Consider the following 12400-nt stretch of genomic DNA (forward strand, 5'->3'; position numbering starts at 1 on the left):
GGAAACAATTGTTTTCCCTGGTAACGAATCTGAAATTATTTATTAAACACTGTTTAGGATCGAGCACATATTGACTTGGCCACAAAGATGAATAATTAAAAAGTCACAGTGAGATTAAATAATTATAGTCATTGGCTATTCTGCTATCTTTGTCTCTCTCTGTAGAAAAGGGGAAATGAAGGAATTTGTCAAAGTAAATTCTAAAATTTGAAAATGCTGGAAGTTGACCCAAGGAGGGAATTAGATAGGAGTCCCTTAATTTATGAATAGTACCTGATTAATAAGTCTTGTTAGTTGATAAGTATATAATTGCATGTGTTTATATTGTGTCTTTTTGGGTGTAAGCTATGGCAACCAATAGAGAAGTCGTATCACACGAGAACGCGGAAGTCTCATGTACACAATGTACATTAGAAAGTAGTGAGAAAAGAGCTCGCGTCTCTCGTAGGCTAGTGAGGTGTCACGAATGTGGGCTGAAATGGATTCATTTCAGTTGTAGTAATTTAGAGGATACTGCGGAAAATGCAGAAAAGGTCCGGGCTGGTGAGATAGTCAAATACTGCAAAGAATGTGAGGGGAAGCTCCACCAGTCGCGTGAACCCATGAGTTTATCCTCTGAGAGAGAAACTGAACATCCCGATTCGGACGGTGAGCGAGGGTTTAGTACCCCGAAGAACCGAGGCCAAATATCTCCAGTGGAGATATCTGACCTCGATGATGATGAAAAAGATGGGGATCCAATTGGTGATAAACCCAAAGAAAAGCAAAGGAAGACTGGGTCATCTAATAATGACGCTCTCCTCCTTTCATTGCAGCAAATGCTACAGGAAATGAGACGCGAAATAAATGAAAATATAGATAATAATAGCCGAGAGATGAGACGTGAAATGAATGAAAATAGCCGGGAGATAAGACGCGAAATAAATGAGAAATTTGACACCTCGGAACGAGAAACCGAATCTCGATTCGAGGTATTAACCCAGAAAATCGACAACATACGCTCGGACTTTGCTTCCTCAATAACTACATTGAGAGAGCAAATGTCTACTGAAATTGATTTGGTCAGATGCGAGGCTCAACAGTCCCTAAAGCAATTTCAGCAGGAGACTGAGGGTAAATTAGAGCATGTAAATTCTGAAATTGAAGAAATGGATACAAAATTACATAAAATCGACAATAAACTGGAAACACAGCAGGCCGAAATTGATAGTTTAAAGTCAACCTTGTCAGACTTATCATTGAAAACCGAACTGGAAGTAACTGACCAGAAAGTTTCGAAAATTCAGAACGACATAGTAAATATTCGAAAAGAAATGACAAAATCTAGTCGCGAAAAATCAGAGGTAACCTATCCTTTCCCCGGTAGCGATTCTTCAGGAATATTACCCGCTACAACTACCCGTGGCGCAGGAAAAGAAAATTTAACGTCAGTTGATGCACGGGATATTGCGACTCACTACCCCATGTATCGGTCAGAACCAAAGTCGTGGTTCAATTCTAATAGTGTGCCGAATCAGTCGAGTGTTGTAACGACTACGGTCACTAGCGTGAGTGCTCCCTCCTTACATGGAGGTATACAATCACATAGCGTGTTGCCGGGAAAAGGAGATGGGTGCCATTCTGAGTCGTTGTTCATGGGTGCGATTGGTCCGGGGATGGAGCCCAACATACTCAATACGACCAACAGAATCCCTTTCACTTACATGGGTAGTTATAACACCGCTACTACGTCGTCGGTGGTAAATCCGGTGACGACTCCGATTGTGCAGGATAATATGTTAATTCCCAGTAACTATTCCCCTACTCATGTTAGCGTGAGCTCTAAAGTGTCCCTCCGGGATATTGAACGTTTTCCCACGTTTGATGAGAACATTGCGAACTGGTTACCTCGTGTTTTCCTGCTACCTAAAAGGTGAACTCACAATTTTCAAAATCTTAAGCTTTTCAACTGTACTGAGGACAAAAAACGGGAACTTCTATCTCAATACCCAAAGTGAATGTTACACTGTCTCATTTGAGTGTATGAGTGTATGAGTGTATGAGTGAGTAGTTAGTTTATTAGTGTTAATACATGTTAATTCTATTCAACAAAATTTTGTTATTCAAACAAAATTTTTTTTAACGACGCCGGGGAACTGTAATGTGCCATTACAGTCTAATGAAATTATGTTTTTAATAGGAGGGTGCCCGAAATTTTTTGCACCGAGTGTACTTGATGTTTAACAAAAAATTTCTGGCTGTTCATATAATTCGTAATTTTATTTGTTATTCTATTTCAAATTAACATGGAAAAACTGTAAAAAATTCATTGGGAATGATAGTTTTGGGAATCAATATCTTTATTTATATTTTAAATTAGTTATAAGTCTTGTATATGGATGTGTAGATGGATTATTATAATTCCTACGGTGTCAGTGCTATCCGAAAATATAGATCCACTATTGGACGGAACTTTTCAGATCAAATAACCAATCTAAAATTCGACAGAATTTTCAGGACCACCCTTCACCTCTCTTTTAGATACCTAGGTCCTTCTAAAAAACTAGTTTAATCCAGATTCTACCAAATTTTATTCGTTTCAAAGCCCCACCGCCAAAATGCTTAGTTTTGATTGGCTGATAAACCCACGCTATGATATTAGGGCGCAATTATTCCATTCCAAGCCGGAAAATCTTGCTGACAACAGCCAGATTTCGATCGTCGAGCTTAAAAGGTCGCAACGGAGTGAGAAAAACTGCAAACAAGGTAATATTTGGGAGTTTTTTAACCTAAAATCGTTGGAAGTCTCTAGGAGCCAAAAAACTATTAAATTTCATACTAAAACTGAACTGAAATAGGAAGTGCAACATTGCAACGCCATGTTGAGCAGATATAATGAGTGATGGACAGGTTCCACGAAGTGCATCAGTTTGCTAGTGGTTCTTAAATATCCACAGACAGTTTCGGAAGAGTGGTGTTTTTTCCCTTTAAATACTTTTATCCTTAAAACTATTCCTGTTAGAGTTACGTTAGGCTTGCCCCCCTGTCCGTTCAGTAATCTGTCTGTGTAGTTAGTACGTGATTTTTTTTTTTCATACATGGCGGTATTTAATTTCTTTGTAGTTAAGATAGGTAGAATAATGCACGTGTAAATTTACAGTAGGGGCTCCTATCTGACTCCCAAATTGGGAGTCCGGCTTCCAGCGGAATGAGTTGAACATGTAGTTTGTTCCGGGTTCCTGCCCCTTCAGGGCAGGGGTCCTATTGTTAGCTAATACTCCGATATGTCCCCTCAGGGCATCGATTAAACAGGTTGATTTCAAGAATGTGATTTAGTAAATAAAGGGCCAGTTGGCCCTGTTCATTTCTTTCCTTTCGTTACCTTTCATAGAGCCGATTTAACATGGTAAAATCTGAATGATTTCTGTGTATATTTATTAGTATAACATGTATTAATGTAGTGTGTAGTATGAATGTGGCATGATGTGTCTTGTAGTTCGAGTAGTATGTGTATATTTGTAATGTAGTATCAGTGATAGTGATAATTAAGTGATGAAAGAGTGTGTTGGACAGTGTAGTATTTACTATGCGATAAATATTTTATTATTCCGTCATTAAGTGAACTCATACACGATATTTAATAGTGAACGTAATAGAGTATAATGATTCCGTGTACAAGGTCACATTCAGTTGTTCAAGGGTTCATTATATCGTCGCTAGCCCTAGTGTCAAAAGTCAGTACTAACCGCCATTCGCATGTCAATGTTCTTAGTGATTTAGTTTTCGTGAAATTGACCTTTCTTTTCAAAATAAAACCTAGAAGGTATAATTCACAGCCCATATGAATGTACAGTTAGGTCAAGTGACCCAAAATTAATATATTCTGAAAATTTCAACATTCTGCTTAGTCTAGAACCTGAAATATTTAAATAAATAAACAATACGTAAATTTTTTAACAGAAGTCGGGTGATATGATGCTAGTTCTTCGCTTTGAAAATATATTAGATGTTCATTTTTCTTCGTGGCTGCAGAAGTTTATTGTTGCTGCAGAATTTTATAAACATTAAACATTATCGCAGATAATTCTAGTTTCAGTGAACATACATAGGATTTTTTTTTCTTTCGTTCCTAATAAAGCTACCGAGTATTACATAGTATTGTGTGTGTGGTAAAAGAGTCTTGGGTTCGAGTGAGGTTGTCGTGCGGTGATCGGAATGGGAAAATGTTTGTAGTGATTATAAGTTTTAAAGTGTTATGATGAAATGTGTATATAGGCTGGGCGTAAATAGAGGAAACAGGGTGTTCGTAAGATATAGCGTCGTAGTGAATGAAAAGAATGATGATACGAATATTATATGAATATTATTATGAATATGAATATGAAGTATATGAATATTATAGTAAATGAATATAGTAGATAGGACACCCATATAGTTAAAAATATAGTAGCCCAGTGAATACTTTGTCGCGTGTTGATATATAGATATTGAATAGAGACGTATAGCTACAAACATCTCAAGTTCTGACCCCTGCACCATAATATCACGCGGACCGGAGGGCGATATATAGTCGGACTACGGTAATACTTTGTAGTTTTATGTGTTATAATAATCATCAACCATAGTAATACCATCTGATAGAATGGGTAGCATCATATAATCGCTGACTAGACATATTGAATATTAAATTGTGAAAGGACAATAGTAGTTATACAACAGGGCTGTAGTGAATTATATTTTCTGGTCGGTTTTAAAAATAGAATGCACCACTCCGTGAGATTTTTTTTTTCACGTTACCTACTCAGGCTAGCTTATAATGTTCATGGAGGTGACATTTCTGATAGGGTTACAGAATCAAAACAATTAGTTATTGAAATTTATTTATAGCGTACCCGGATGTCGACCCCTAGTCCCTTTAAGTATTTTCATTTCTTTTCTTAGTTTAATTCGATGAGGGAAATTAACGACATCCCAGACCGTGGCGTGTCTGCGCAGGGTAGCTATCGGTGAAATTTGGCAATAGAAGTCACCGATCCAAAATTCAGTTTATTTAATAATTTTTTTTTATTTTGGCAAATTCTCATTAGGGATATCTTAGCTATTACTCTAATTTCATTACTATTCTGGAATCTTCTAGTTTCCAAGAGGTCGGATGATTTTTTTTTTGAAATTCTAAATTAACGCCTACCCTAAACTTCCGGAGGATTTCCGGGAACCTGCTGGTTTGGGCCGGATACGGGGATCGGATTTCAATCTTACAACCAAACTCTTGTGGGATTGGGATCTGATGGACACAGAACTTGCATCCTTGGCAGCAGGGCGCCTCTTGAGTCTACGTATTTGAGTAGACCACCCTTTTGGCATGCTAAGTATATTTTGGCTATGGATTTGTTAAGATAGAAATTCGACTTCTGTCTTTGTAGCGTTAGTTATTTCTCACTTAAGTCTTTGGCGCCCCTATTCTTCGTCTTCCTTCTTCTCTATCTCTCTCTCTGTCTTCATTACTTCGAGATTTTTTTTTTCAAATTTTCAACCTTTCCCCCCCCCTCGATTTTGAACTTGTTGCTTACAATTTATTTAACTTACAACTCTGATCTGAAATTACCAGCTGAGACGTTGCAAGACACGATTCATGGATAAAGTAGATAGTGATTGGGTCCTCCATCACATTTTGACCTATCGCTGAAATGAACAAAGACTTAGTATTTGACGACACTTCGATTACGTTCTTTCACCGTCGTTCCTCAAGGTTTTTTTTTTTAATTCTTTGGTCACTTTCCTTTCTGTTTTGGTTTTCGATTACCTTGTAGTTGATCTGGGCCCAGAAATTGTATTTTGGTTTATCTAGTTATATTTTTAGAAATGCTCTGTGTTACGTGCCTGCCTCACAAAGTTTTTTTTTTCTCATTTAAGCACTAATTGAATATATGAAAGCTAAAATTTATAGATGCGCGGTATCAAGTAAAAATCGATTTTCTTTTCCATATGTAATGTCGGAAGTCATTTGTTTTGGACAATGTTTGCAACCTTGTAAAAATTTTATTATTGGGGTGATTAATTTAAATGTGTGCGCATTTATTATAAATATATATAGAGAGAGAAATGAATACGTCGAAATGTATATGTAATTAGTATGTGAATATGATTTTAAAGTAAAATTATAATATTAAATGTATTATGAATATATGTAAGAGCGCTCGTGTCTGTTCCCCCTAAACGTGTATTGGTTGCTATAGTTTGCCAGTGAGTTTTCCGACGAATTTGAGAATGTAGATTTTGTCATGAATACCGCCGTGCACTTAAGTAATTTTCCTTTTCTTTTGAATAAATGTAAATGATACCTCATGTAATTCTGTAATGGCATGTATTGGAAAGTAACGGCAGGTCTAAACGTAACCCATACCATAACAAATATTATTCCTGAACGACTAACCTAAAACCATTGTGGAAAGTGCACCTTGAATCCTTCTCACCTGCATATGTATCCTATGACTTGACCAGTTTTTTTTCTCTTCTATCCTCAATTTGAACCATCATACTCCGTACACCTGTGGAAGATTTTTTTTTCTTAAATCCGAACCATGCATATAAACATATACGAAAGTGATCATAATGAAAGGTCTCGTGAAGTGTCCCAGTGTTGGATAAATTACTTGAAATTATTCGATTAATAAGTTTGGAAATAGATCGTCTAAGAGGAGAAACATCCTCTAGTGAAAGTTATTTTCTCAAAATTCCCTAGATGGGTAAAGCGTCGTAATGTGCGATTGCAGACATAAACTGTTACGAGTTACAAACCAAATATAGATGATAAATGGTTTTGTAAACCGATAGTTAGATATATATATATAGATATATAAATGACCACAAACTAAGTCAAATGGAGCGAAATGTTTTGGACACTATGAGTAGTGCGTGATTTGTGATTTGAACGCTCAAAATCATTAATATTTTATTACCCGATGTGAGGTAGAGACTCATATAAGTTCTGATACACTTAAAAGTTTTTTTTCTTTCCTCTTTGTCCAATTTTTTTTTAAGTGAAATAAGTGTCTTCTTTGCGTATGTCGCAAATCATACTTTTGCTTTAGCATGCCTAAGATATGATATATGTAATAATTCCTTTTTCTTTTCTTTTGTCAATATGATTGAATATATAAAATTTACTAAAATATAACACTATGTACTCTATTAATATATAACTAAGAATTTGTGCTTTTAATATTTTTTTTTTCATAATTATTTGTTTGTCTTCTCTTTTTACTATGAATGTAATAAACTATTTGTACCCTTGTAGCTAGTTGATTTTCCTTTAAACATATATACACTGTCCTGAGTGAGTGAGCGTGTGAATGCATGATAGATTTAATTTAAGTAATTTTAGTGATATCATTTGTCATATTAACATCTGTAATATATGTGTCATGTTTTAACATATGTGTTAAGGTAAATAACCTAGGTCATGAAGGACCGTCACTAACGGTTTAAATCGGCTCGAGGAGTGAAGCAAAAATAGCAAGATAAGCCTAAATACGACATCTTTCTTCCAGGAAGTTGAAATTCTTATTGATACGATACATAAATTTATATTGAGTTTATAAGTTTGATTTTTTTTTCCTTGGCTAATTCATATGTGTGGTCGATCCTAGAGAACAGAGTTCAGATGCTGGATGGTTATCAATCACCGGTTGGAACAACAGTACAAAGAATGATTTCACCTTTCTCGTTTCCAGGTCTAGGTCTGGGCAACCCCACGGTCGTGGTGCCTGGAGCTAGGTCTGGGTGGTATGAGGGAACATGTGTCTATTCCGAAGCATTCCGAAATTGACTAGTCGTTAATAACATTTAGAATGATTCATCTTTCAACGACTTTCTCGACTTCTTACTATATTTCCGGAATTATCCAGTAATCTGTTTCTTATTAAAATACCCTATTTCTTTTCTTTCTTCTTTTCCTACCTCCTTCTTCTACCCTTCTACTTTCTTCTCTTTCTTTCCTATTTCTAAATGAAAGAAAACAGAGTCATGACAGAGTAGTCGCTAGTGGCACGGTCAATAAGTTTTTTAGATGAGTTTTCTTCGGGAGTCCGATATGGAATAATTAACAATAACAAAAGGTTTATTGGGAGTTACTTTATTGAAGAATAATCATGATTTCGATTAGTAGATGATGTTTCGTAAATCGTCCTCATTAAAGAGAATTAATTTGTAGCGACTCCTCTTCTCTACATTAGCTCTTTTATCTTCGTTAAATTTTTACGTCTTCTTTCAATTTTGGCTAACCGTGACAGGATTTGTTGCCCTGGAAACGGCGGTTACTATGGCAACGGACAAACGTTTTCTTTCAATTACCCTCCTTCTCCTACTTCTATCAGAATTAAAAATTTCTGCGTATGGTCCCAAACGCCAAAATACGTGTCTCCTACTTTGGTCTCCTGTAACACATATCCGTACCCCAGCCAAATCGGTTGTGTACAAGTAACGTCATTCGCTTCCTAGTTATGGCATGTAGGGCCACTTTGGGGCTCCGTATTTCGGAAATTTCTGCGTATGGGCCCAAACGCAAAAATACGTGTCTCCTACTTTGGTCTCCAAAACACATATCCGGACCCCAGTCAAATCGGTTGTTTACACTTAAGACCGTTTCCTCGTTAGTACAAGTATATTTTAGGCACACACTATTTTCCTCCCACCTCGAACTGTTTCAATTTCCTCACTGACAAACACTTTACCATTTTATATCGTAAAAGTCAGATCCACCGTTATTGTAACAGAGTGGTGCTTGAGCGATTGACTAGAAATTTAAACTCCGATTAGTGACAATTTCACAGTCTTGTTTTATTACAAGTGTAAACTCTTTAGTCAGTTCAGAAGAGGCCGTGGATCGTGTTCAGAGTTGATGACGATGGATTTTGGTGAGTCAGAGTAGGTCAAAGTGGATGAGAGTGGTTCATGGTGGGTGGTGGGTCAGAGTGGGTCACGGTGGGTGGTGGGTCAGGGTGGGTCACCGTGGGTGGTTGGTCATGGTGGGTGTTGGATCAGAGTGGATCATGGTGGGTCGTGGGCCAGAGTGGGTCACGGTGGGTGGTGGGTCAGTGAGTCGTGGGTCAAGTTTTCATTGACCCACGCTAACTCTGGTGTATAATACACCACCTACAACAGGTTTAATTTAGGGATGAGTTAACCATTAGGTTCGACCGAAAGAGATGAATAATTAATAAGCCAAAAATACATTGTCCTTAAATAAGTTAATAACACTCTCACATATACATGCTGCATCGACTCATAACAAGCTAAAACTACGCATATCATACATATTACTACTATTACTACACACAATTATATACTACATACCTACACTAAACACTTCTCTAAATATCACCACATTTTAATCGGCTATGATGCTAAAAAGGAGGGCGTGATAACTAGTACCCGCTGGCCCTTCTACCAAAAACTAATCCATTCTCTCAATTATATAATTGTGGGGGCGCGGTGGCTCAGTGGTAGAGTGTTCACCTCTGGTGCGTGGGGTCCCGGGTTCGATCCCAGCCTCCGCCAAGTGAACTTTGTGGTGGACAAACACCGTGCTCGTGGGTTTTCTCGGGGTTCTCCCGTTTCCTCCCACTTTCTTCATTCCACCATTTCACTCATCTCTCATAATCACCGTCTCCTTTAGCCTAACCGGCATAACCGTGGGACGTAAAACTCAAAGATTTCATTTCATTTCATTTTCAATTATATAATTATTGTTGATGACCCCGAAGGGTCATATCAAGGAAGATTCTCTTCCTGAAGAGAAAGGAAGATTCAAGGAAGATTCTCTTCCTGAACTTTCACGAAATTATTCAGCCAATACTATACTTGGAAGCTAGGTCAAATTAGGAGTCAATAGGAGTCCTTGCAAGTGCTTACTCTGACATTTTAACGTTTCGTTCACTAATCTGAAACCCAAGTACACCGCCATGTCTTAAAAAAAATCAAATACGCTACACACAGAAAACTATATATGGACAGGGTACCGCAACCTAACTGAATTTTTGAGGATGAAGGAAATTCTTAAGGGAAAACACTAATCTCCAAAACTTAGTTCGAAAGCTCACACAAGAAATTCAAATTTCACTTTCACTGTGAGCCTGTCCTCGAAGTCAAACTGGCAAACCTAGCATGCAATTTCATATTTCATAGTTTCTGCTTATTTCTCGGATGAAATTCCAATGGATCAGGACTCCAATAAGCTTTCAAACTGTTTATATGGCTATTAAACTATTATTACCCGGATTTTTAGTAGTTCGTTGGTGAAACCGATCAAAATTGTTACACCGTTGATATGCGGTGCTTCCTCCACGGAGTCTAGGCGACAAAGAACAAGGTAAAGACGCGCCAGAACACTGAGGTGGCATATAGTTCCCAATCACGGCGCAGAAAATTTGCGGCGGAAAATACAAAACGAATAAAAAGTAAAATTTGGAACAAACCGGATTTTAGCAGGATATGGGTATCTCATCGGGACGAAGGGGATCTAAAGTATCCTACCCAATACCGGATTGGTGGAATAATTCAGAAAATTATAGCCAATTGCTAACCTATGAATTACATCGAAATAAGAATGCATATTTTCTAATTATCCAATTGAGATGCCCATACACAAAAGTTTAAGAAGAAAAATAATATATATAATTAAAGAAATGATTTCTAGATGATCTATTTTTGGATCAAAAGATCAAATATATTTCAGGCAAAAATTTTCTTATAGCCCTTATATCTGGAGAACTACATGTATGTAGCGAAACCAAAACTACCTGTTTAATTGAGTATAATATGTTTATTCCCTAAAAAATACGAAAAGTCGATTTAGGGGCCGTTGAAAAATTTTGTGGCTCCTAATCTAAAAAATGTAAAGTGTTTCATTGAATCAAAAATTTTCTTGTACGTCATATCTGGAGAACTACATATAATGTAGCCAAACTCAAACTATCAGTTAACTCAGTATGATATGCTTATTCCGTAAAAAGTTACGAGAACTCGATTTAGGGGCATTTGAAATTTTTTGTAGTCCCTGACCCAAAATCTAATTATTGGCCAAGATAGCAATCTTTTGATTCATTTTTTGAATCATTCCTAAAATTCTTGATGTTTCTTAATTATTCTGAAACTTCTGGATTGATTTTATTTGGACAAAAGTAAACGGATTTAGTACGTAAACCAAAAATTATAACACACAACCAAACAACACACAACATGGTTACTCTACGGGTGAAAATTATTCGGACCCCCCCCCCCTAAAAAAGAAAATTTTATAACACCTCAACTATAACTGAAGATTGCATCCTGATAATACACAGAAACACCGTGAGCATCGATGATGTAGCAAACTGAGTCATGTTGAATCCATCGTGGTGATAAGAAATATTCAAAACTACCGTTTTCCTTTATTATTAATTATTTTTCTAGTTTTCCTATCTGTACCTTTTGCTTGTATTACTTCATATATATATATATATATATATATATATATATATATATATATATATATATATATATATATATATATATATATATATATATATATATATATATATAAACTTAATAACTACGCTATTCCTACACAGTAAAAAATGGTGGTGTTAATTCAACTATTTTAACACAGAGCAGTGGTTCCAGCGTGACTACCACTACGCAGTGTTATCTCAACACACTTTCTCCACGGTGTTGAGCGGTGTTAAATTCGGATTTGTATTAGTATTTTCGGTGTTGATTCGACATCATGTCAGAGTCGGTAGTGTGGGGAAAAGTGTTAACTGTTACTTTGTAGCGGTTTCGTATTAACATGAAGAAAGTAACACAGTGTGTAATGTGTTATTTATTTTGTGTTAATATTACACCATGTCAAGTATCAATATAACACAGTCCCTGTGTTAGTTCAACATCACTTTATTATTATTTCGACACACTATCTGCGTCATAGTTCAAGGTCAAAGCAATATAAGAAACACTCTTGTGGCGTTAATTCAATACATCCCGTGTTAAAATTCAAGGTCAGTTCAGCAGATTAACATACCTTTTGATGTTACTTCGACTCGACTTGTATGTTACTACGACACCTATTTCGTTGCTGAAATAACACCGTGTGCGGTGTTGATGTTACCTTTTTACTCTTTTGAGCTCCTTCGTGGCTAAGCGGTTAATGTAAGCGCCTTTGGCGTGGGAGACCCGGGTTCGATTCCTGGCGGAAGCTCATGTAGTTCGAATTCCACGTTAGTAAGTAGGTGCAAGTCTCTTATAGCCTCGCTGCTGAAAGCGACAATAAAATTAACTCAACTTTTTTTCTGTTGGTAAAGTTTTATGGTGAGCATGCTTACGCTTACTGTGGTACGCCATCTTTGAATACTACTAGTTAACATCACAACCAATTCATCGCGTT

General features: G+C 36.7%; 1 protein-coding gene across 1 annotated transcript in view; it reads right to left on the bottom strand.

Moving 5' to 3' along the window:
* The window catches only part of LOC145691793 (alpha-tocopherol transfer protein-like), a 309517-nt gene that overhangs the window by 111280 nt on the left and 185837 nt on the right, over window positions 1-12400 (bottom strand). The gene's annotated exons all lie outside the window — the stretch shown is intronic.

The sequence above is a fragment of the Thermobia domestica genome, chromosome 8 (genome assembly GCF_964235325.1).
Source record: "Thermobia domestica chromosome 8, izTheDome1.hap1.1, whole genome shotgun sequence".
Taxonomy (NCBI): Eukaryota; Metazoa; Arthropoda; class Insecta; order Zygentoma; family Lepismatidae; genus Thermobia; species Thermobia domestica.